Raw genomic sequence first — 25644 nt, 5'->3', positions numbered from 1 at the left:
CATTGCAGAAAAAAATGTAATTTGATGAGCCAAGCCAAGATATAGGATTGGAGATTTAGTTGCCAGTGATTTTGATGTCTGATCAATTGAGCCAAGCAGTTATTGGTAAAGGTAAACTCCTTCTACTTTTTGTTGATATTAAGGCTTTGTGCAGTAAATGTCTGACAGAAAATTGTTGAAAGGTCAGAACTATTCACTTGCATTTTGAAAGACAACGTACAGATAGTATGAAAAAGATAGCTTTTCACCATCACTAAATATGCTGTAACTACTAAGGGTTTAAAAGTATTATTGTCTGCTAGAACACAGATTTTGCAATTCAAAACCTTTAGACAAATAACGGCAACTGTCTATCATATTGTTTTATGTTCTGGTAAAGTCATACAATCTAGGAAATGGATTCCCACCTTTTGGATGTAGCCTTTTCTAGGGTGATGATATTAAAATCCCATGAAGGCTCTAATTCTAGTATGTCTAGTATTTCTGTTGGCATCTGTGAGAGCAAGTTATTGGGAATGTGTATGTGGTGACCTGAAACTGAAAACACATACATTTTTTTAATTTTAGCGATCTTTATGAACAATAATTCAGATACCAAGAAAATCTATAAATTAATTTTCTATTCATGAGATCCCCTCATTGTTAATTACACATCATTCTATCAACTCATACCAGGCTTGCTATGGGACACACTGTTGCTTTCCTGTGAACTGGTTATGAGTTGTCTTTTTACATTTTGCTGAAAAGTAGAAAATAGTTATATTCTGATAATTTAAAAATTCATATTAATAAAATAACTTTTTTGGGAGGGCAATAGAAGCCTAATATAAATGTACAGTGTATAAGAAAACACAACAACACTGTATACCTTATGTGTTGAACCTACTAAATAGATGCAAGGTCATGGATGGAAAAGGAAAGTTTAAAGAATCATGGGAAAAAAACTCAAAACAGACGAAAACAAAAACATCTAGCACTACTCCTTTGCTATTAAATCCTTTTTATTTACAGTTTTCATTTTGAATTTTGACTTTAAAACCTAATTAATTTGAAATGAATCCAAACCACTCTGAGGTCTGTAAAACTACTCACTGACACAAGTCCTCCAACTAGGTCAGAGGTCATGGTATCACCTTCTTTCATTGGCTGTGCAAAGTGTGGAGAGTACAACTGACTGGTCCTTAATATTTCTAAGACTTTGTCCAGTGCTTGAACCACTGTTATGGGGCTGTTTTCCTGTGCTGCATTGATGATGTTAATTACCTGATGAAGAACCAAATTAATATCAAGAAATAGTTGACATTACATAAACTGTAATGAAGATCAGCAATATCTTATGAATTTTTCCCTGTAGCCTTAGTACCTTGGTGATAGGGGCCTCTACTGTCATGGAATGAATCTTGGCAAGAGATTCTCTTCTTCTGGGATATCCATGTGCCAATCCACCTTAATACAAATTGTATAAATCTTTATCAAAGAAAAGAAGTCTTTAATCAAATTAATCATTTCACCTCACAATATATATATATATTAAAATGATAATGTGAAAGGTAAGAAAGTTATAACATTAAACTGGCTATACCACTCGCTAGTTATGATTATCAATGAAAGTAAAGGCAGTTAAATCTAGAGGATTAACTGGAAACTTTTGGAGTACCAGTAAAAGGTAAAAATAGAAGAGGCATTACTAAATGGATCAAGCTGAAGGGGTCAATAAATTGGCTACAGAATTGATAACACTGTCAGTGCTGCATTATGAACTAGCAGTTGGATATTTTCTACAACATAACCAAAATTAGTCTCACTACATGTATGTGCATGTAAGTCAGGCCAAATCAAGTTCTCTATAGGGGGTTTATGATGGGGAAACATCCCCTTGCAATAAGACACACTACCTGGATATCAAAACTACTTTGCAAAATTGGCATAACAAATATACAGACATCCATTATTTGATATTTCAACTCGAGAGTCAGGGGCCACAATGTTCACCTGAGTCATTATGGGCCTTAAGATCCCTCCCTCCATAATTTGTTATGTAAAACTTTGATCACATATTATGGTTCTACCCTATCCCAGGGGGTCATGATGTGAAAACTTGAATCTACAATACCTGAGAATGTGTCGAGTATAATATGACTCACCATGGCTTTGCTGTTCTTGAGAAGAACATTTTGACAATTTTTGTTCGTAAACAGTCCTATGTAAAACATCTGATTTCCTCCTGTGCCCCCACCCTACCCCTGGGGGTCATGATTAGAACAAATTTAAATATGACTGGTTTGAATCCCCTTCATTAAAGGATGCTTTATGGCAGATTTGGTTGAGGTTTACTCTATGAGAGTGATACTCTATGAGAGTGATAATGACAACAATGTCTGACATCAGACAAATTTTGATCAGAAAGAATCACCCTAGCTCAGGTGAGCTAATAAAACTTTTTATTTATTCAATTTGATGAAGATTTTTCTGCAAGAGCATGCTTTTCATAATTTTCAATTAAATTGAGAACTTCTATTGTTAATCTAACAAACCTTTTTTTACCAATTGAAATAAAAAAAAGGCCTGATGAATTTTTAAAAAAATCCTTCAATCATGGCATTAAAATATTTTGTCACAAAGAAATCTGTATTGGGACTGTTTCTCATTTGTATGAAATGTTTATAACTGTATGTGATAACTGGAGGTCTGTACATAAAATAAAAGGCACTCAGTGCAAAATGACAAGTTTTAAAAGCTCAGTAATTAGTAGGTGTATGTAACTGCAATCATACAATCCTTAACCACTCACTAGATCTGCGCCGGAAACTGATGGGCAAACCCAACTTAACTGTAACCAACAACAAACAAATCAAAATACAATTGGAAATATACAGATAATTAAGTGACCAAAGTGGTATGGTAAATTACCAATCGATATTATTGGATTATTTTTGATAACTTGGAATTCTCATAGCAATTCATTTCATTACTAACACAATGCTTATCTACCTTTACAGAAAATGTTTATATATGAGTATACTTCTCTACAGCACGCTCTAACATATATGGAATAAAACTACAGAAAATAACAACATTCAATGCTACTGACAACAGTAAAGTACCAGCTGGTCTGGGAGCTTGTACCTACCATTGGCTAAGTTGTACTCAGCTTCTTTTATTCTGTCAGAGTATGAGGTATCTGGGTTGGTCTTTTGTACAGAAACAATATGGGAAAGTTTCCTGTAAAAGAAAAAGGTACATATATATTTATTTTTCTTCCTTCTATATCTTTCTTTGCATTATGCTTCTATTATTTTACATGCATAAACATTTTTATTCGTTCAGATTTCAGGAGGAAATATTTCAGTATTCTTTAGAAAATTTTGTCAACAATGTGTACTTCTGAATAAGCAAACAATATTTGAACAAAACTGAATTCACGCAGACATGACATCAGTCAAACTGAGGTAAAGAACACTCATAGTAACATCAGCAAAATATGTTCCTTAACTCAAACTTATAAAAGTATATTAAAAACAGCTACACAATATACATACAATCTATTGCCAAAGAAATGTCCACTTACCCTCCTGGTCCCAGTATAGGACTAAAAACACAATGACTGGACACACCAACGTCACTACTTTTTCTTCGCGTATGGTATGTACCTTCCCAGAACTAAATGAAGCACCAGTAATTAATACTTTTGCATATTTTAACATGCAATTTCATTTTGAAGTAATTTTTCTGTAACACACAAAGTGTTACATTTGCAGATCTATCAAGAAAATTTCAGGCTGTATGCTGACCTTGCCCTTTTTCAGTTGATTATTGATGCTGTCATGTAAGTCAGTCTTGTTTCGGTCCACCTTGGCCATTTCTGTTGCATCTTTTCCTATCACCTCCTCGGCTGAGAAGCCTGTTAGCCTCTCATATGCTGGGTTAACATACTAAAATAAAATTTGACTTTTAATCGAAACACACATAATATATATACTTAAAAATCACTTCAGTGATGAATTTAAATAAAAAGAAACCGTAGTGTGATATGACAAAATAATGTGAGTTTTTGTATTGATACTCATCATTTACAAAAAATAATTATACAGTAGAGGGTGGAATTTAGTTTTAATTAATCTACAAGAATTATCTAAATTATGACTCAGCTTTCTAAATGTTGATAATTTGTATTCAGCAAAAGACATTAAACAAAAATATCAACATGAATCTATCAAATTTGGACAAAATTAGACCAGCTTTTTGATTTTGAGCATTGCAAAAGGTCATAGGCTACAATATCTATGGTAAAAAGTTCTATAATCAGATTTTATATTTACATATTAACCTTCAGAATGTCCTTAAATTTTCACACTCTATTTGATAAAGTGACAAATAAATCTGAATTTAATGATGTACATTAATGCCTCCATACTGTAATGAACCAACATTGAATTAGCATAGTCACACACCTAGAACACCTGGCAGAATAGATATCAGGTCATTTTAATCACAGGGAAAATATTCTGTGCATTATGACAAATAGTATCCATAGGTCACATTTGTCTCATGTGTGCCCAATAATGACATTTCTAAAGACCAAAAAATTCTACAGAGAAGGAAGAAGATTCTTCCAACCAGCACATCATAGTTCCTTCAGTGTCTAAGGCCTCTGTGTATGTGTTAGCTCACCTGTATTTGGTTGTCTTCATTACTGATCTGTACAGCATCAGATATGTTGTCTAGTGCTGAGAACACAGCACTGCAGGCCCTGAGCTTTAACTGGCTTCTAACCTCACCATATTCCAAGCTAAGTAACTCATTTATGCAGGAATTAACATTGTGGTTTTCTGGAATCCTCTGCAAATAATAAATAAATCCTCAATTATCTAAAAATATTATATATGTATTCCCAAAATTTTAAACTAATGGAATGAAGATTTCCGTTCATACACTTAAGGACCTGTACTTAACCTTTAACTGTTTGCTCATTCAGGAATGATAGGTCAGATTCAGTATCTAAAGCAAGATTGGTACATGTAGTGTGCATCCCTAAATGCATCAACACTGCAAGTTTGGTCACATTGTAATTATGCAAATGGTTTTGTGCTAAAATTCCAAAAGTAAAGAGAATGAATTTCAAGGATTAAATGCATTTCCAAATATGATCAACAAAAATGAATGATTTCACAATACTTCCACATATATTTTTTATTTATTTTTTTAACATTTAAATCTTTGAATTACCTTGTTGAATCCTGCTTTCAACAATGAAAGTATTGAAGGTTCCTCTTTTTCTGGTGCACTAAAAGTAAAAGTAAAGGACAATAATTAACAGCACATCAACATAAATCATTCAATCCATTTTGCTAAAACAGCAGAAAAGAAAACATAAAAACAAGCAAATGGGATAAATAACTTGTCTGTCATTTAGAATATAAAGTCAGATGAATGCTATCTTGTGGTCCTTGTATGGTCAGTAACCAGATTTTTGCCAGTAAAACTGGCTTGTTGAGATAGTGAGGTAGAGGTTCTCAAATGTTGATAAAGGATGTCTACTTTTGTCTCGACTTATTGTACCTTGTATATCCAATCACCTCCGAAAGGCAAAATGAGGCCAAAATGAGAGAAGTTTTCTCTAATTTTAGAAAACTTTTCGAGTGGTTCTTATTTTTAGAGTCTAGAACAAATTATCTTAGACAAAAATAGCTTAAATTTGGTCTATGTTTAGTTTATTCTAATCATAGGATGATATGAGTGCAAATACTAGTCTTCAAATTTACTCCTACTGATAAGATCTCAATGTTGAGAATAAGCCACAAAATGACAAAAATCAAACATCTTTTGTGAATTCTTGGTGAATCCTCAGAGCTCATTGCTCCTTTTGTCCTAGGAAAGAGTTTGTAAATAAAGCAATCTTACAATGAAATGGTCAATATTTGGCCTTTTCTACAAACTTGTATATCCTCCACCACACATTTTTTTTATTCTAACAGACACACAAGTAAGACTCTACGATCAAACATGTATACTTACACCCTTTTTGTGATTGCCACAATTACAGTTTGATCACTGGACTTGGTTGCCCTCATTGATCTAAAACAGTAAAAAATAAAATTACTGCATATTTGGAAACATACAGGAAAATCGGCTTCTACTTGTGTTTTCAGTGATATGAATTAATTCATTACTACATTAAGTCTTTTATGTAACTAAACTTTGCTTTTTAGCTAAAGCAAATTCATTTGAAATGCCTTAAACAATTTTTGATTACATATATATACATATTTGTCGAAAAGAACTCTATATGACCAAATTACAAGTCAATAACATCTTATTTCAAGCAGACAGTGAAATGGAGACAACTTTTTACACCTGACCAACCACTGAGTTCAACTGCATACCGATTTATACAGCTGCGTTATGTACTAGATGCACGGCAATAAACACATAGCTAATCAGTTTTACCTTGCTCTAGTTACTGTGTTGTCGGTCCATCTAATCAGCCATTGAAAAGACAATGTATAATTTATTTAATCTTCAAGTCAATCATTCATTTTTTTCACCCACAAATTTAATTACACTTGCACATTATTTAACATAGTAAATGGAACTTTCAGTGAACTTTTGAATTTCAGCATATAAGTAAAAACCATAAATAAACAAATACATGTACTGTTGTGCTACTTAATACTATATCACCCAAAGGTCTGTAAGGTGCTTTAGTTGAAATCAAACTGGGGGAATAAAAAGTGTCTTTTTTACACCAGAGGTGAGCCTACCCCCCTCCATCAATTTGTCAGTTGGATTATAGCCACCTAATTGCTTGTCTTCCAATTCACCATCTTTTAAGTCATCCACAATTGATTTCAATTATTATTCATATGGTTTTTAAAGTCGGGAAAGGGGGGGGGGATTCTGACTATATAACAAAAAATGCTTGTTTAGAACTTAGGCGCTCATTGAAATTGTGATTGGTCTTATAATTGATGTGGAAAATATTTGAATACCAGCTAAGATGGACAGACATACAATCTGACTGGTAAAATTATAGATGCAAATCTCAACCTGCATTAGTTTCTCAAAGAAAATACAATACAATACTTTACTATTAAGGAAGGCTTTCCAAGAAATCCTGAAATTCTGTGTATCTTGATTGTGATGAAAATTTACATGCATCAAGGACCATGAATACAGTTCTCTCTATTGTATGGCATTATTCATAGGTCTATTTTCCCATTAATGTGCTTTTGACAAGGGCTTCAAATTGACATCTTATGAAAACATCAAAGATGGCAGTTAATTCATATCTGACATTCAATTGTTGGGATGATTTTCCAAATCCATCCAGCATTAGATATCAGTTAAATTTAGAATATAACAATTAAATCTTCTCTTCTTAGAATCCACCCATCCCCCTTCTGGCATGCAAACAGATAAATAAAATTTCTTTTAATAATATCTGCAAGATAAACTGGCAAAGATGTAAATAACATCATTTTCCAGTAATTTTACCATAAAACTGAAGGCCTTATTTACTGGAATTCCTCCGACACCCACCCTACAAATAGTCATCGAACCTTACGGTGTCAACTGATCCTGTTGTTGAAAGAGAATTCTTTGAAGCTTTACCTGACATTATATTTAGCAGGAAACATATTCCAACTGATTATTTAACACTCCTTTTCCTCCCCCTGACAAAGATCTGACTGAGGATCTATATGACCACAGGCAAAAGAGACCTGAATTCTCCTATACTGATAATACATAATTACCATCATTAAGGTATTTATCTTTTATAATGAAATATCTGTAAACCTGAATACTGTTCACATTCAAAACAGCACCATGTACACACTATAATTCAGACAACAATTGAAATAAGAAAGCAGCAATCTCAACATCCATAAGAAATTGTTTCTTGTGAATTCATTAACATTTTTATCATTACTCCAGCATATAAAGGTCAATCATACTATTTTTAGAGCATTTTAATATACAAGTACATATATGTATAAGTGCCTCTTCAAAGGTAGTTTAAATCTCAAAAAAAGATTTAAAATCTCTCCGACCTTCAAAAACTTTATCATAGGAAGCTATGTCAAAATGTAATACTTCAACTTTGACTGAATAACATCTCTCTGATAAATAACTTTAAATGCCTAAGACTATTTTTTACTGTTTAAAACATCAATTATATTTTTAAAGCAAAAAATTAACTGTAATAATTGTTGATAAAATAAAAAAGAATAAAGGGAGGTCCTATGTTGTACTGTATACAAGGAAATTTTTCCCTCCATTTTATTTTTGCCTTTTTGACTTAGACAGAAGTGGGAAAATTTAAGACAGCAAATAATTTCCTGCATGTAAGGGACTTTAAAAAGGGGCAACTTGTTTGCAAGTGTGTAAGGTCAAAAATAACCCTATATACAGTATTCATTTTATGTTATCCTTAATCATGTGGTATCTTACCGACAAAGAGCTTCTGAATCAAAATTTTTGCTGCTTCTGTTGTCTATGATGACCATATCATGATGTTTGTCTAAGTAACACTCTAGAGCTCCTTCAGCATTGTGAGCTATAAAACACTTATAGCCCATTTTGTCAGCTGCCCACCAAAAACCATCACTCTGGGCATCCTCCTTGGCGAACACCAGTAATATCTGAAATTCAGAAGTTTTACCTTTTAAATACTACCCAACTCTAAATGAGTCACTTTCATTGAAAAAGTACGAATTCATGATCCAAAGTTTATGACATTAAGGCTGGAAAGTTTCAAAAGAAATCATGACACATCTCGTTATTGAAACATTAGAGTAAATGAATACAGCACATCAGAACCTTCATTTGAAACATCAAACGATTAAATGACAATGAAGAGTCAAATATGATAATTGATTTAATGATATTCAAATTGCAAATAACATAGAAACAAGAAACCAACTATACAATTGGTACAAGTACATCTAATTTTTACGATAAAATATCTAAGAATATATTTGAATTCTGTGTCATTTTGCCTCACAAGATGTGAACCACACCTAACTTGTATCATGATTTAATCCCTGGGGGAAAGAAAATTAGCATGCAAAATAATTTTTAAGGAATTGCAATAAACTAAAAAAAATTGAAAAACTAACTTTATTTATGTAAAAACCATACTATATTAAAAAAAATATCATATTATAATATAAAGTCATATGATTCAAAAGAATACAAGTATAACAAATTTTCATATTCATCAGCTCTTAACACTTGATTAAGTATGCAAAGCGTGTTGACACAGATGTTATTTGTACCTTCATGTTTGAACACTGCAAAGTGAAGTGCATTATCAAGTGTTGGTGTTCCTGTTCATCACTGCACGGCCGACACTGATTCACCTTGACCCGATAACTTGTCTCTGAGTAATACTAGTATCTGGCAATACTACCGTACAAGATTTAGAAAATATCCATGTACTTGCAAATTTTCTCAAATCATTGCTTACAGGTGGAAAATGTCACTGAGCAACTGTAACCTCAACTTTAAAATTCATGGATTTTATAAAAGAATACAGAATGTACTTAAAAAAATGATTCATTATACCATTGTATCTTCTTCAAAGGATTGGCAATGTTTTGTTTGAATCAATTATTAATGAGTTTTAAAAATGCTATCTAATGAAGAATGAGTGATAAGCAATGTAATAAGTGTAAAAAAAAAAATTCCTAATAAAAAGAAACCACAAACTTAACCAACCCTCCCACTCTATTAAAAAAAAACAGGGAAGAAATTCTAACCAAACACTGCCTTTATTGGGAACTTCTCATTTACACACTCAACATTATAATTAAGTGGTATTTTGTTTGTAAGAATATATGTATTGATGAAAATAGAATTCATTCTATATGATGTTTCAGACTTTCCTTTTATATTACCAAGAATGACTAATTGCTTTTCATTAATGCCTATGTTCTGTTTAAAAAGATTAATAAGATGTCAACACTAATACACTAATAAATTGAGTTGCATAAATAAGAAACTTAAGAAATATTACTGTCCAGTAAGAAACTTTAGAATTATTATAGTTCATCTGTACTATGAAACTTTTGTGTGTCAATTAAGTTACCGGTATATCAAATTCAGACCAAAACTGCAGTATTTCACAGCCAAAGAAATTTCTAATTTCAGTAACCACAGCAATGCCATTCATAAAAAAACCTATTAAACAAAAATATGTATCTTAAAAATTAGTGTAATTTACTTGTGTGTCAAGTTATATTGAAACCAGACTAGAAGTCTGGGAGTATTAAATTAGCATTTTAAAGTATTTCACAGAAATCTCTAATTTTGGTTAAGTATGGCAAAACCGTTCACCTAAAACCAAAACCAAACAAGAGGCCCATGGGCCTTATAGGTCACCTGAGCATCATGCAACAACTTTCAAATGATTGAATTTGGTTCATGTTTTAAGCTAGATGCTATGGCATTCACAATTTTGAAAGAGGCACCATTGCTAATCATAACTATACACTTAGCAATTGCTTAGTTTGTTTACTTAATACCCATAGGCAGGGAAGGGGAACAAAACATGCATTTCAACTAATCAGTAGTATTCAGAAATAATCAGAAGTGCCCCTGACCCTAGGTCTACCCATTGCACAATTTTTGAAAAGGCACACTTACTTATCAAAAATGTTTGATTAATACCAAGGAGCAGATTTCAAACAATTCATTTTCAGTATATAAGTAGAGCCCCCCTCCTTTGGTATCCTTGACCCGGGGGCCTTGAAATTTAAATTTCTGAAAGAAGTGCCCTTGCACATCATAACTATGTACTTAGTTAGTTTATTTAATACCCAGGAGCAGAGAAGAAGATTTTCAAAACTTAGTTAGTTTATTTAATACCCAGGAGCAGAGAAGAAGATTTTCAAAGAAATAATGCATTTTCACTCTATAATCAATATAATTTTATAATTTTGGTAGAGGCTCTCTTGCTCATCATAACTATGTACTTAGTAAGTTTATTTAATACCTAGGAGCAGAGAAGAAGATTTTCAAAGAAATAATGCATTTTCACTCTATAATCAATAGAGCCCCGCCCTAACACCAGAACCCCTGACCCTGGGGCCATAAAATTCACTGGTAGAGGCCATAAAATTTATAATTTTGGTAGAGACACTCTTGCTCATCATAACTATGTACTTAGTAAGTTTATTTAATACCTAGGAGCAGAGAAGAAGATATTTAAAGAATTAATGCATTTTCACTCTATAATCAACAGAGCCCCGCCCTAACACCAGAACCCCTGACCCTGGGGCCATAAAATTCACAATTTTGGTAGAGGCACTCTTGCTCATCATAACTATGTACTTAGTTAGTTTATTTAATACACAGGAGCAGAGAATAAGATTTTCAAAGAATTAATGCATTTTCACTATATAATCAATACAGCCCCGCCCTAACACCAGAACCCCTGACCCTGGGGCCATAAAATTCACAATTTTGGTAGAGGCACTCTTGCTCATCATAACTATGTACTTAGTAGTTAGTTTATTTAATACACAGGAGCAGAGAAGAAGATTTTCAAAGAAATAATGCATTTTCACTATATAATCAATATAGCCCCGCCCTAGCACTAGAACCCCTGACCACGGGGTCATGAATTTCACAATTTTGGTAAAGGACTCAATGCTGATTACAATCATGCAAACAATTTGACTGCTTGATGTCCAGGAGTAAAGAAGAAGATTTTCAAAGATTGCATTAATTTTAGTGGTTTTGGCCCCACCCCTCAGGCCCCAGGGGGGCAGGGAGCATGAAAATCAAAATTTTTGTTCCCCTTCACCCATAGATGATGTATCCCAAATTTGGTTGAAATTAGTTGAGTGGTTCCAGAGAAGAAGCTAAAAATGTTCAAAAGTTTACGACGGACGACGACGGACAAAAAGAGATAGCAATAGGTCACCTGAGTTTACTCAGGTGACCTAAAAGGAATAATGTATCCTAGTGTAGTCTACTTGTATACTAAGTTTTATTGCATTTAAAATAAAGAGAAGTAGCATTTTGAAAAATTGATGACAGACAGCTAGACAGACGGACAGATGTCAAGACTTTCTATTGCTTAAGCTCTTCTGGTCTCTGATAAGCAGAGATAAAAAAAACCCAAACATTTCCAACAAAATCATTCATTAGAGATTGCAAAAAAGTTCAGTTTATCCCAAATTCCAGTAACATGACTCTCAACTCAGAGCTCAAGGACAAACTACTAGAGCTCACTTTGATCAGCCAAAGTCATGGTTGGGTGTCCATTTCTGGACATTATTTAAAGCCAATTTTTTTTAACTAATTGAACCATGAAAAGATGCAGAAATAAGCATAAAATTTCTTTTTCTTTTCAGTATATTGTAATCCAACAAATTAAAGCATTCTAGGTTAACCTCTGTTAATGTTTTCCCCCTCAGTCATTGAAAATGACGTAATTGATTGGTCCATTCTTTCTCAAACAAAAACAAATCAATCAGAATCAATCCCTCACATATAAGTATCTGCACTGTATCGTCATTAGCACAAAATTAATATGGTATAAGTAAACAGTTTTTATATTCTAGGTAATTTACTTTTCATCCTCTAACCCTATCAATAAAGATGATCAATCAAACTTTTTATACACATACAATCATGCTGAAATAAAATACAAAACAGCCATTCTCAGAAATTTTAATAAATAAAATTAATTTCAAAAAGAAATTGTCTAGGTAAACTGTCTAAAAAAAAATAAAAGATTTTTTTATACACATTGTATTAACAAGATGCCCCAAATCCTTCACAATCACATGAGAATAATACAGCCCTCTAAATGGTCAATGATTTTAATCAGCAAACTGTCAGAAAATAGTCTCTACATACACTTTTTACCATGACCAAACTTGTTACAACACTTAATACTCAGAAACAGAGAGGATTTTCAAAGAAATAATGAATAATCATTATATGATAAATATGACCTAGTCGTAATAAAAGAACTCTTGACACAGCTAGAGCAATGGATTTGCACTTAATTCATCTGCTAAATACCCAAGAACAGAGATTTTTAATGAATTAATGCCTTTTCACTTAATCTCCAATAAAGCTCTATCTAGGTCTTCTATTTATCTATTGGAATTCCCATGGGTACCAACTGTGCTGCATTTTTAGCAGACCTATTGTTGTATTCATATGGAGCAGAATTTGTCCAAAATCTTATATGTGAAAAGAAAACACTTGCTCAATGCTGTAGCCTTCAACTCAACATTTCGATATATCGACAACGTATTGTCAATTAACAATGGTTATTTCCATTGTTATGAGTATATATTATATTCCAATGAGCTGTTTCATATAATTTGGATATTTTATTTGAAAAAGACGCTAATGGTAATATACTTCCATTTCTAATTTTTTTTCTCTGTGATAACTCTTTGAAAGTTAGCGGAGTTGATATCTTGATAATTCTACCAGAATGTAAATTAGGCAGGTCAATAGGTCAGGGGCTAAGTAGACCTAATATGCATGCAAATCTCGTGCGCATCTGTCTCTGTTTCTGACACTAAGGAGGCCTAATTTGCATGTATATCTGGGGTGGCTGCCTTTGTGTTTGAAGTCAGTGGGCAAGGACTATTGAAACTGGCATGGGAGTCCTCGTGTAATTTAAGTCTATTTCTACATTTTCAAAGTCTAAATCTACAATCTTATTTCACAATGAAATGGAAATATAGGAAATCACTGTCTAGTTAGTATAGTATGCCAGGGACATCAACGTTAGTGGGAAACATGGGATAATTTATGCATAATGGGCTTCGCCCATTATGCAAATTACTGTATCCCATGTTTCCCACTATTGACTATGGGATAATTTATGCATAATGGGCTTAGCCCATTATGCAAATTATCCCATGTTTCCCACTATTGTTGATGCCCTGGCATACTACACTGTATACTAACTAGACAGTGATTCCTTAACTAACAACAAAGCTCTATGACAAACATAATGACTTTAACTTTCAATCGTCAGCTTCCCTTATTTATGCAGCAATATACCTTCATCACTTGCATACAGAGTTTATATCTCTCAGTTGATTCGATATGCAAGAGATTGCTTTACGTATGTACAATTTCTAAAACAAGGTAAATTATTGACAAACAAGTTGATGAAACAAGAATATCAGCAGTTTTGTTTTAAGTCATCATTTCGTAAGTTCTATAGTCAATACAATGATCTTGTCAGCAAATACAATTTATCATTGAGTCAAATGCTGACTGACTTTTTTAATACAATTGTTAGTCCATTAACGAATTTTTCCATAATTTCCAGATCATGACAAGGAGCACACGGCTGAGGTGCGACTGGTCGGCAGGGGATTCTCACTCCTCCATGGCACCTGATCCCACCTCTGATGTTTTGGAATTCCATGTTTGCTCTGCTTTTCAGGGATTGATATTAACGGCTGTCCGATTGCCCCGGACAAGTAAATTCTCAGTTCGGGCAAGTGAAACTATCAATGTACTTGTCCGATCGGGCAAGTGGATATTTCTGATAGAAACATTTTTTTTTAATCTCACATATAAAGTTTATAAACAACACAATAAATCAAACACTTGATTTCCGCCAAAAACGGGACATTGTTGTTGCATTCGGAATCCCTCGCTAGCGTTTCTGGATCTTTATTCAGAAATCCGGTTTGTTATTCTGTTTTCTTTCGTAGTTTAAAAATACGATTATCCGCCTGACAACTTACGTTACAGTCTTATTATGAAAATAGAGATTATAATTACAGAATACTGTAAACCAACTTTTATTCGCGTGCGAGAAATTTTCGCGAAGTTCGCGAGAGCCTCGTCATCACGAATATTTCTCGCCGCGAACCGGTTCTTAATGTATCTTTTTCTATTAAAAACAGTTCCAAAAACGGCTTGTTCGCGAAAATTCATCGTCGCGAACTAGTTTATTCTCGGTAAATCGCGAAATAAAGTCGTCGCGAATAAAAGTTGGTTTACAGTACTTTCTCTACTCAATTAAGGAATTATATGAAGAACACCAATTATTCACGGTGCACGATGTATCTTCCTTCTGGCTTCACCTCAATTTTTTAGAGGAAAAATTAGAATTTCACACAAAAATCGTAAGAAAATAATATTCCTGCATATTCTGTGTGTTTTCAGGATAGTTACATGTAAATGACAGGAAAGTGTTTTATATACATGTACATTTACAAATGTAGCATCACCATCATATCAACATTTTTTTTCTCTGGCAGTTAACTTCAAAACAGAGATTAATTTGTCAACTTTTATATTTACAACAAATTAAGGTACAATAACTGTTTTTTTTTCTTCAAAAATATTGGGCAACCAAATTTTGCATTTTGTAGTTCACTTTTTTCTCTGTGAACAAGTCAAAATTGTAGTTCACTTGCCCGAAGGACAAGTGGAAATAAAAGTTAATGTCTACCCCTGCTTTTATTTTGTATCGTTTTATGGACTTTTGAGCTTAAATACTGTTCGTTATCTCCATATACATTTCATTGCGCCACAACTCAGGACCCAGTGGTCCTGAATTTCATGATTCTGGAACGGGCACCCCTACTCATCATAGCAATGCACTAAGTTAAATCTGCTAAATACTTAGGAAAAGAGAAGATTTTCACAGAACTGATGCATTTTCCTGAAAATAATCAATAAAGCCCTGCCTTATCACCAGAACCCCTGACCAAGGGACTATGAATATCTTAATTTTAGAAGAGGCACAGTGCCTTGCTCATAATTTCCAGGCAAAATAACATAATTTCTTTGTATATATATCATTTCATTACATATATAATTTCATTGTAAATTATTTAATAGATACTTATGTACTTCCACTAACTTACATTATAATTCATGCAAATATAAAAATATTTATTTTATGGAGAAAATAAAGTTGATATTTAGGTTGAATTTATTATAATAAAAACAATTATCATTAAAATAATGCGTAAAAAAGATAGAGCCATAATGAATATACACTCAAAAGTGTCTCCCCTGTAATTAGACAGTTTGTTTCATTGCAATTAGACTAATGATTGTCACGATACTTTGAATGAAAACACACTCTACAGTGTTAACTAAATAGAAGCACAATTTATCACTTTTTTCTCTGTGAACCTAACAATGCCTAAGAAGGACAATTTGTGAATTGGGTCAGCACAGTAAACCCTGAATGACAATTCATCATCTCCAAATTACAGGAAATAAGACAGTTTTCTCCTGCTGACTTATAGACTTGTCATTAATTTGAATGATATTGGCTAATAAAATGATTGAGTTACCCTTCAATCACTCCCAAGGTATAGACAGTGGCTTACACTTACTTTGTATCCAATATTTCAAACTTATTAAATATCCTGTAAATCTTCACTCATTTGTGTCGCCATGAATGAAAGCTTATTAATATTACCTATATTAATAAATTACCTGTGAATGTGAGGAATTTTATATCATGTTATATGAATTAAATCTGTAGTTTATCTATTTTCAGAAAATACCTTAACTTTAGCTAAATTTTTAAAGAAAGGAGTAAATATATGGATTTAGGTCCAAATAGGGCAAGACTCCCTCATTTCTATATTTGCCATACTTGCAACAAAGTGAACAAAATCAGGTTGCCAAGACATACAGCAGAAGAAAAATAAGATTGCCAGTAAATTTTAAGTTTGCGCAGTACTTTTTTCAATGTGTTTTCAACAGCACATCAATTTTTTCAGAAATTTTGATGTTGTCTTCTAGAATGTATGCCAAATTATACTGAAATCAGACCAAAACTCTATGAGAAATAATTTTTTGGTCTGACTTTAAAGAAATTTCTATTACATAAAGTCTAAACTATTAAAACAATGAAGTCAAAATCATGACTAGCAGGGATATTAAAATGTGATCACAATTTAAAATTCCCTGACCATCTTCCCCACATTAAAAGCATAAGTTCCCCTTCATAATGCGCTCTTAGTTTTGAAGCCAAATAGCTAAACCTTGACTGAATGGAACTGATATATATAAAAGGAGATAGGTATGTATGAATAGGAATGTTCTTTTCTCCAAGTTAACTGGTTCTATATCAAATTTTAACATTCCCCATCTCTATTATTATGTATTGTATTCAGACACAGACCAAGGATTTAAAGTTAGAGGAGGGTGCACAAAAAGAGGGTGAAGCCCCTGGACTGGAAGCTGTATTCTCCAACTTTTGTGGTGACATCTCCGAGTAGACATTTTTATATTTTCTTGAGTAAGGTATCTTCATAACAGTATAAAATTCTAATGTTTAAATATACACAACACAACACTTACTGATAAATTCTTTTGTTTCAACTTCATTGGTCCAAATATTACTTCATTATCTGTATTCTGAAAATAAAAAGAAAATCTTAATTAAGCAGCTAATATGCAATGATTCTAGTTAGTTATCTGTTACTTATTCCAGAAAGTTAGAAAATTAAGAGTGAACACATCTACACACTGCATGAAAATGTAAAAAAAACAAAAGCAAAATTTTATAGAATCCTCTTAAAAAGTTTCATGCCCATGGTGATCAATGGAACTTTTAAGCATCATACACTGTAGTGATGCCTTCCTGCTTTTTATTTCCAAATAAGGTTTAAAGTCCTTCTTTCTTTTCTTTTCTTTTTAACATTCTGAAATTGCACCTTTTTCAGCAGTAGAAATTCTTGAATACTGGGTTACCGTATAATCCCTATTAACCGCCCCGGGCGCTTAAAAAATTGCGAAAAGGGGGCAGTTATTTTGGTATTCTCTTTATGATATTTAATATCATATTTTAACTTTAAAATAAAATCAGAACCTCTAAAATAATGTCTAACTTTACTTTAAGTGAAGATAATCCACCCATATTGTGCTAAATGAATCATTTTCCACCAAGAAATTGGATAATAGACAAGTTTCATTTTCAATTTCTTCAAATTTTGGCAGACACTTGATACGCTTATAGATGACTTTAATCACTGTACAGGGGGCCCTTATTTCCTGACAATTGAAAAAGACCTAGGGGATGCTTATAGGGACAGGGGTGGTTAATAGGGATTATACGGTAATGGATAATTTTGTTATACAATTAATTAAGACATGGCTTTAACAGCAACCTTCTACCAGCCATCACTCAATCCTACCAACTGGCAGCCACAATTATAAATCATACTTCACATTATTCTCACAGAATGCAAGTAAAATATATCATCACCATATCATTTCAAAATTTAAATATTCAATTTTTCAACTATAATGGTACATGGAAAATCCAATATAATATTTTTTGCATAATAAATCTTAATTTTTTACTATCAAATTGATACTCCATATCAGGCCAAACTAAGACATTTAATTTTTTTAAGTTGAAAACATGATGGTTTATTTAGCATTAATTAGGTCAGCCTTTAAGTATATACCCACATGACCAAAAAAAACTTAATAAAAATGATAATTTTAAACTCCATGTCAAAAAACAAACAGCTGACAGTTAGTGGTTCTATGAAGCGATTAAAAACAATGAGATTCCCTGTCTGACGTGTGGGTCCCTGGTTACGCTCTCAACGGAAATGTTACTAATGTTCTACTTAGATACATCAAAACGTACAACAGTGTATCCACAAAAAATACATCTTTTGTGACTTGCGAGACAACACGTAATTTCTGAACAGCCTATTAATCAGTTGAATTCTGTCAAACACAAGAGGGACTAAAAACAAAAGTGAACTCTTTTGTACATCACAGACTTGCAACAAAATGACGTCATGAGAAACCTCCAAAACTGAAATCAAGGTGTGTTAATTACATATTGATCGTCCCTTTTGCCCCTTTTATTACATCACTGATAGTCTAAATGGAGCAGGCAATGAAAAGTTTCCTGTACTTTAGCTGAATTTTTTGTTTATGTGGGAAAATTGTTCAATACACGACCGATTTTGAAATGATTACTAGTTGTGCATTATGTTCATGCTGACTACTCAAACACCATGTTATTTTAAGTAAATAAAATATTCACATAAAAAAAGAAAACTATACACTCCAATGTTAGAGGTTTCCTGCACTTAAATTTTCATACATCAAGAGGGCAAGATAAAGATCTATTATCTCCCAACATTCTCAATTATGAACTTTATACAAATGTACATACGGTACAACAATCAAAAATGAAAATTTCATTATACTCCACAACCTACGTACGACTCTACATCTTGCACGAATAGCCTGTAATGCTGAACCAATTTATCTTTTTACTATATATTTTTAAAATCCTATATATATATATACATGGAACTGAGCAATAGATTTTCTAGTTTTACAATATTAAGTCTGCAAATTATATTAATGTGAGGTCAAAATTACTACCAATACTTCAATCTCCATCGATAATAAAACTGAATATGGAAAAAAGAACAGAATACTTGTAATACATTAACATTACCTGTAATGAAAATTTTCAATTTAGGGTATACTATCTAGGATACAGTAAAATGTACCCTGAGTTGCATACTGTGCATTGTACCAGTAAAGTCTATGACTGTTCCTGCAACACCAGGATAATGAAGCATACTAACAACCAACTTTTATTCGCATGCAAGAAATATCTGAGTTTGCAACCTTCTCCGGAATATTGTCAAGAATCAATTATTTTGCTACGTCTTTGCAAAAATGTTTCAAATCCATAGCGCACTTTCATTTAAAAAGTGACATAATGCAAATAAAAGATATAGCATGAATAATATACCAAAACACACAAGAATCGCAACATTCTATTTTAGAGGGGAAATTTGTATATAGGATATATAACTTTGTATCTAAAAAGTACGGATATCTTCAACTTTGTAAGTATCAATAATTTCACGGCTGAATGATTTTCATGCCATAACTGGAAGTTAAGTTTGAGCACGCTTAACAGAAATAAAAAATATTGCATGTTAAACAAATATTTGTTAAAAGTATGGGGTTTAAAGGGTTTTTATCTGTTTATCATAAGTAATGCAGCAATATTCTGCAAAATAAATTCTCCTTTCATTTCCGGAAGAGATATTAAGGCTTCCTGAAAATGACTTAAGTACGCATTTCCATCCCTTTAGCTGAAAATAATGTTGATGGAGAGTTGCAGATGCAAAATCTATGCACAACAACACGCCTCAACAGGCTCAAACGTATCATTAGCATGAAATTGTGTTGCATACAATGAAGCAAATTTAAAATTTCTTTTAGACCCCAAATATCATCATGAAATTTTTTTTTAAAATTGAAAAAGCTGGTACTCACATTACACATCAGTGCATTTTTTCTCACAGTGGTTCCAAAAGGGAAGTAAGAACTATTGTACAGTACAGGCCCTATTTTGATGCTCTATATTGTAACTATTGTAAGAAAAAAGTTGCTAGTTTCTTCAGCTCGAAAATGGAAAAATTCTTTTACAATTCTTTCAATTGGGATTCACAATTCCATATCACAACAGGATCACTGCTTTCAAAATAAAAACATTGATGTTATTTGAAACAAGAAATCAATTTGGTAAAGATTCCAAAGTCAGTTTAGCACCTATTGGATGCTGTAAACATTGTGCCTTGTCTAAAAACATAGAAGTTCCTATGCAACTAAGAAGAATTAATCCACAATAAACACAATCCTGATCTGTAAGGTGTAGTAAGTGTCAAGTGTCATGATCATCCACAGGCCCGTTAACTGTTTATGCCTGCTCCGTCTCCATAAAAGGCACCTCTGTTTATAAAAAAACTTGCGTATGTTAATACACTTATTTCCTTCTACTGCCTGTCAGACGCACATTACCTTGACTGCTCTAAAGCAAAAATGAATTCAATGTACACACTATATATCACATGTCAAACAAGCCCATTAAGATTAAATACTTTCTTGGAATGCAGACACTTGATAAAGCTGCTTGGTGCTCAATGAGTCAGCCAAGTGTGGACAAATGCACATTAAAATTAGGTCAATATTACCTCATTTACAGATCATGAAAAGGAAGTTGCAAACATTGTCAGAAAACACGAGTTGTCTGAATGGACCATTAAACTAGCTATTAGTTTACTGCAGCCTTTTCAAAGAACCTCTTGCAAATTATTATTATTACATTATTCTATGAAGCTTCAACTCCTATGAATCAGCAAAAAGATAAAACACATTATAAATTAATAAGAACATTTGGTTTTAGTATATGAATAATCTACTTGGCTCAAATTACTGAATTAAATACATATAACCAAAAGATTTAAATTCATGAATTGATTTAGTAAAATGTTTACTTAATTCAATTAAATCTAAATAATGAATCATCAGTAATCATATATAATTCTGGGAGACATTGTACATGCATCTTATGTATATATACTTTTGAATGAATATGAATGAACCTATTTTCTTTTGAGCATAACAAAGAGAAACAAATTAATTAAATTCTTTCAAATAAACGTTGCAATAAAAATCTTCATGTGAACCATAAATTGTATGACTAAGCCTTCAACTTTTAAATGCATACAAGAAAAATTAAAAGTCAGTTTTCACATTTTAAAAAATCTTGAAAAAAAAGCAAACAAAAATAACTTTAAAAGTACAAATGAAAATGTTTTTCACTTGGAAAATTGAATAATATGATAATCCATCAACTCACAAAAAATCTTCGAAGGGAGGAAAAAATAAAATTATTTCATTTGCACAGTGCAAGACATGCAGTGTAGAATGGGTGAATCAAGCTTGCAACTGTCACACTTCCAACTCCAATTCACCACTGTCTCTCAGAAGTCCAAATTCATTTTGATTTCACTTCCGTATATCTTAGTTGTGAAATATTTCTCATTAAGGCTGTCAGGTTCACAACACCTAGATATATGTTAATGAATGTAGACAATTTCTACCATGTATTGTAGTCACGTCAATGACCTATGCCAGGGACAACCCCAAATTCATCTATCAACCCTTTCTCAAGGCCATCTTCTCTTTTGAGTAATGATTGATTAAGACAAAATCAATAAGTCGGATGATTTACAGATAGAATACCATGTCTTCCTTGGCACTCAGTAGACATAGTCCACATATTTCTATGAAAAGGAAAAGTCACGACTTTAACCACAACTCCCTTGTATCATAATGTAGGCAGCAATACTTTCACTCATTTCAACAAGATTCAATGTTTCATTTATACATCATGTGAATTCCCACTTGGTGATCGAAATAGCAAAGAAATTATCGATTCATTTTTCTTCAAGTCAGATTTGAGCAACATTTGGCTTTCACGAAATGGGAATTTTTCTTTGAATTCTTTCCATACCAGCATTGATGTATTTTAATAATAAAATACTTCAGTATAGAAAATATAGAGGGAACAGGCTTATATTTTTTTAGTGACTAATAAATGTCTAAGAGAAAGTAATTGTTAATCATCTATGCATCCAAAACAAATAATGAACAAAACTATAAACCACATATTATCATTACAAATATGATAATCATAATTTTGAGACTTCCATAGAAAAGCTATAAAGCATATATCATAATCAACTTTGAGGAAACAGCTAGACTTTAACCATCTCAAAGCAATTACATTTTTTCTTCTTGAAGACTCAATTTTACATCCGTCTCACTGTCCATCTCCATGTAAAAAAAGCATACCTCCAACAGAAGTCTGCATAACTGATTACAAACAACACTTTGTGCATGTTGTGACTCATAATTTATCATTCCAAAATTTTATCATTTCAAAAAAGAGAGGAAAAAACTGTGGAATTATTATCAGACATACACATATTAATCTAAATCATATCAGGGTGGAACCCACTGAAAGAAACTTGATTTACTTGCAACTCCAGCTTCTGCATAATTTCCCAAGTGCAGCAAAAATAAAGGGGAAAAGAGTCCAGTAGAGTTACCAGAAAATGACAAAGTTACAGAGGATTTGAAATGTAAATGGTTTTGAAACCAATATAAATTTTGAAAAACTCTTACTAGAATCTACTTTCTATTATTTCAGGTATTAATTAAGGAACAAAATTTTTAGATTTACAATATGAGATAATAATCAACCTAATTAAGAAGCTCATTTAAGGATTTTTTTTACTGGCAATTTAAGGATTTTTTTTACTGGCACTTAAAATTTTAGTACATTATTACAGTGTTTTCAATAAGAGCCGGCAACCGGCAAAATTAACCGCCTGTTTGAGAAATTTTGCCGGCTATGAAATTTCCGTCGTTAGGATTTTGCCGGGGTTGATACGTGAAGTCCATATATTTTCCATGATCAAGAGTAACTTCCCTTTAGTGCGCTCTTTTTTCAAGGAAGTTTGATTAGATCGTCATGTAATGTCATGTAATGGCGTCGCGGACAACGAATATTTGAGCGCGTGGAGAAACGTGCTGCTGCTGTAACACATGCGTTTGAGATCACATACATTAAGAGGCATAAATCATGGTCACTTCCGAAAAGATTTGTTTATGTTTTATAATTTTCAATTTGAAAATGATTCTGCGACAGTGAGGGGTTCCCCGGTGAAACAACAGCAAATATCTACATGTATATCTAGGACAGTATGATTTTAAGACCTTACGAAAAAATGTATGAATTCTTACAGAATTTCCTCAAAATGAAAAGAAAGAGGGCATATAAGGCGTGTACAATCCCCCGCTCTGAGACAAAATGTTTCTCAATTTTCAAAATTCACAAAAGTTATATTTTTCTAAAATCATGTTCTCAGTAATGTCATCTTCAAAACATTTTATTATTTTATTTTGCTGAACGACTTATCATTTGATAATCTTTATTTCAAAGTTGACAGTTAAGCATATTTAGTGGAAAATGGGTTTAATAGAGCTATAAAAAACGAATTTTGAACATGAATGGGTCAAGTCTCCATTCTTCATGAACGGTTAAATGATGGAAATGTAAATGTGAAATCTATTTCATTTGTCCAAAAAATGGAATCTGAACCCATTCTATATGAAAATCGAACTTTTCTGAAAAAATTTACGCTTCAACAAACCCGTCCATTTAAATCACACTGAAAGACGTTAATAGTGCATACACCTCGTAGCGTAGTGGTTAAAGCGGTTGGTCTTGGACCGAAACTGCGCTATGGAGAGAGTTCGAATCATTCATACTGAAGCTTTTTCTTTTTCTGTTTTTAATTGTCTTTAAAACATGAGTGAAAAATAAATTATTCATAAATTATTAAAACAATGAAATACAGAATTTGATATGTAAAAGATTATATAAACCGTAACATTTTGAAGAATTGAGGAATGTCTTTTATCAGAGCGGGGGATTGTCCTCGGCTTGTACGCCTCCATTCTTTCAAGTGTTAAGCTAAGATGTGACTCAGACGTAGAAATTCTAACAGAACTTAGTCAAACTGCGATGCAAAATTTTATTCTCATTTATTCGTGTAAGATCTCTTGAAATACAGGAACAGTATCGTTTTCACATTTGCGAAGGTTTTAAAGTACTAGTATTTTGTATCAAATTCCATTTTCTTAATTATTTTGTTCTGACAATCTGTACAAAAAGTCAAAAAATAAATCAATTTAAAGTTATTTTATGAAAAGTCTAAGATTGCAGAATATTTCAATTTTTAGGGGGTACTGTACATCACCAAGTGTTTAAAAAATCTTAAATTTTTAACTAAATAATTTTTTTTAAAATATGAATAAAAGTACTGACCAATTTATGTGAAAGGGAATAAATATGTAGAATTTTCAGTATAATATTTTACCACAGACAATTGTCTGTATATTATAATTTTATACTTAAGTCGCCTATATATGTTTTTATAGACACGTAGTTTTCAGAAGAAGAAAAAACTCTGTGAAAAATATGTCAAACAAATCTGTGAAAAGACAAAAATTGTTTTCTAATTGGCTTTTTAGGTAAAATTTGATAATTGATAGTGACAGGAATGTGAGAAAAAATAGTAAAAGTTTTAATGGCCAGAGAGGTAAGAAAAGTGAGTCAAAAATGCTGAATTTCGTTTTCGGCCGGGGGGCTTTGCCCCCCTGGGCCCCCTACCAGGGCTCTGCCCTGGACCCGCTGGGGGCCTAAGGCGGCCCCCAGACCCCTCGCCGAGACTGGTTTCCTGCTATTCCATCTATTTTTCCTTCTATTCAAAATCTTATTGAAAACACTGATTATTGAGATTTTCTTTCAATATCAACCATACCTTATACATCTGACACAATGCAATCTCATTATATTCAAATATAAAGATATATATTACTCAAATTTTACCGACATTATGGTTATTACTGACAGAATTTTAACACTGGCACACATGCATGTAGATATATGTACTTCCTATTGATGCAATTATACCTAGTCTAGACATACAGGACATACCTGATTCTTTTAAATGTGACCAATTATCATTCAATAATATTTCCCATGTTAAGAGACCTGCATGAACACCATTTCCAAGCTGCTAATTGTCATTTAATATATCCCTTTGCACATGATGGTCTATAGTATACAATATAGATATATGTGACTATACAACATTTGTGTGAATCTAATAACAATATGGAAAATTTATGATGAAGAAAAAGTGCTACATTTTTCCATCCATATCTATTATTCCTGTGCAATTTTGCAGTACTGTCAAAATCTCCAGAAAA

At 32.5% G+C, this 25644-nt stretch overlaps 1 pseudogene; it reads right to left on the bottom strand.

Moving 5' to 3' along the window:
- The window catches only part of LOC134245063 (high affinity cAMP-specific and IBMX-insensitive 3',5'-cyclic phosphodiesterase 8B-like), a 98881-nt pseudogene that overhangs the window by 8371 nt on the left and 64866 nt on the right, over positions 1-25644 (bottom strand).

The sequence above is a fragment of the Saccostrea cucullata genome, unplaced genomic scaffold (genome assembly GCF_032062105.1).
Source record: "Saccostrea cucullata isolate Sc308-1 unplaced genomic scaffold, CSIRO_AGI_Scuc_v1 ctg494, whole genome shotgun sequence".
In the NCBI taxonomy this organism is placed as follows: domain Eukaryota; kingdom Metazoa; phylum Mollusca; class Bivalvia; order Ostreida; family Ostreidae; genus Saccostrea; species Saccostrea cuccullata.
Note: the sequence above shows the minus strand (reverse complement) of the source record. Positions and strands in the feature narration are given on the sequence as shown.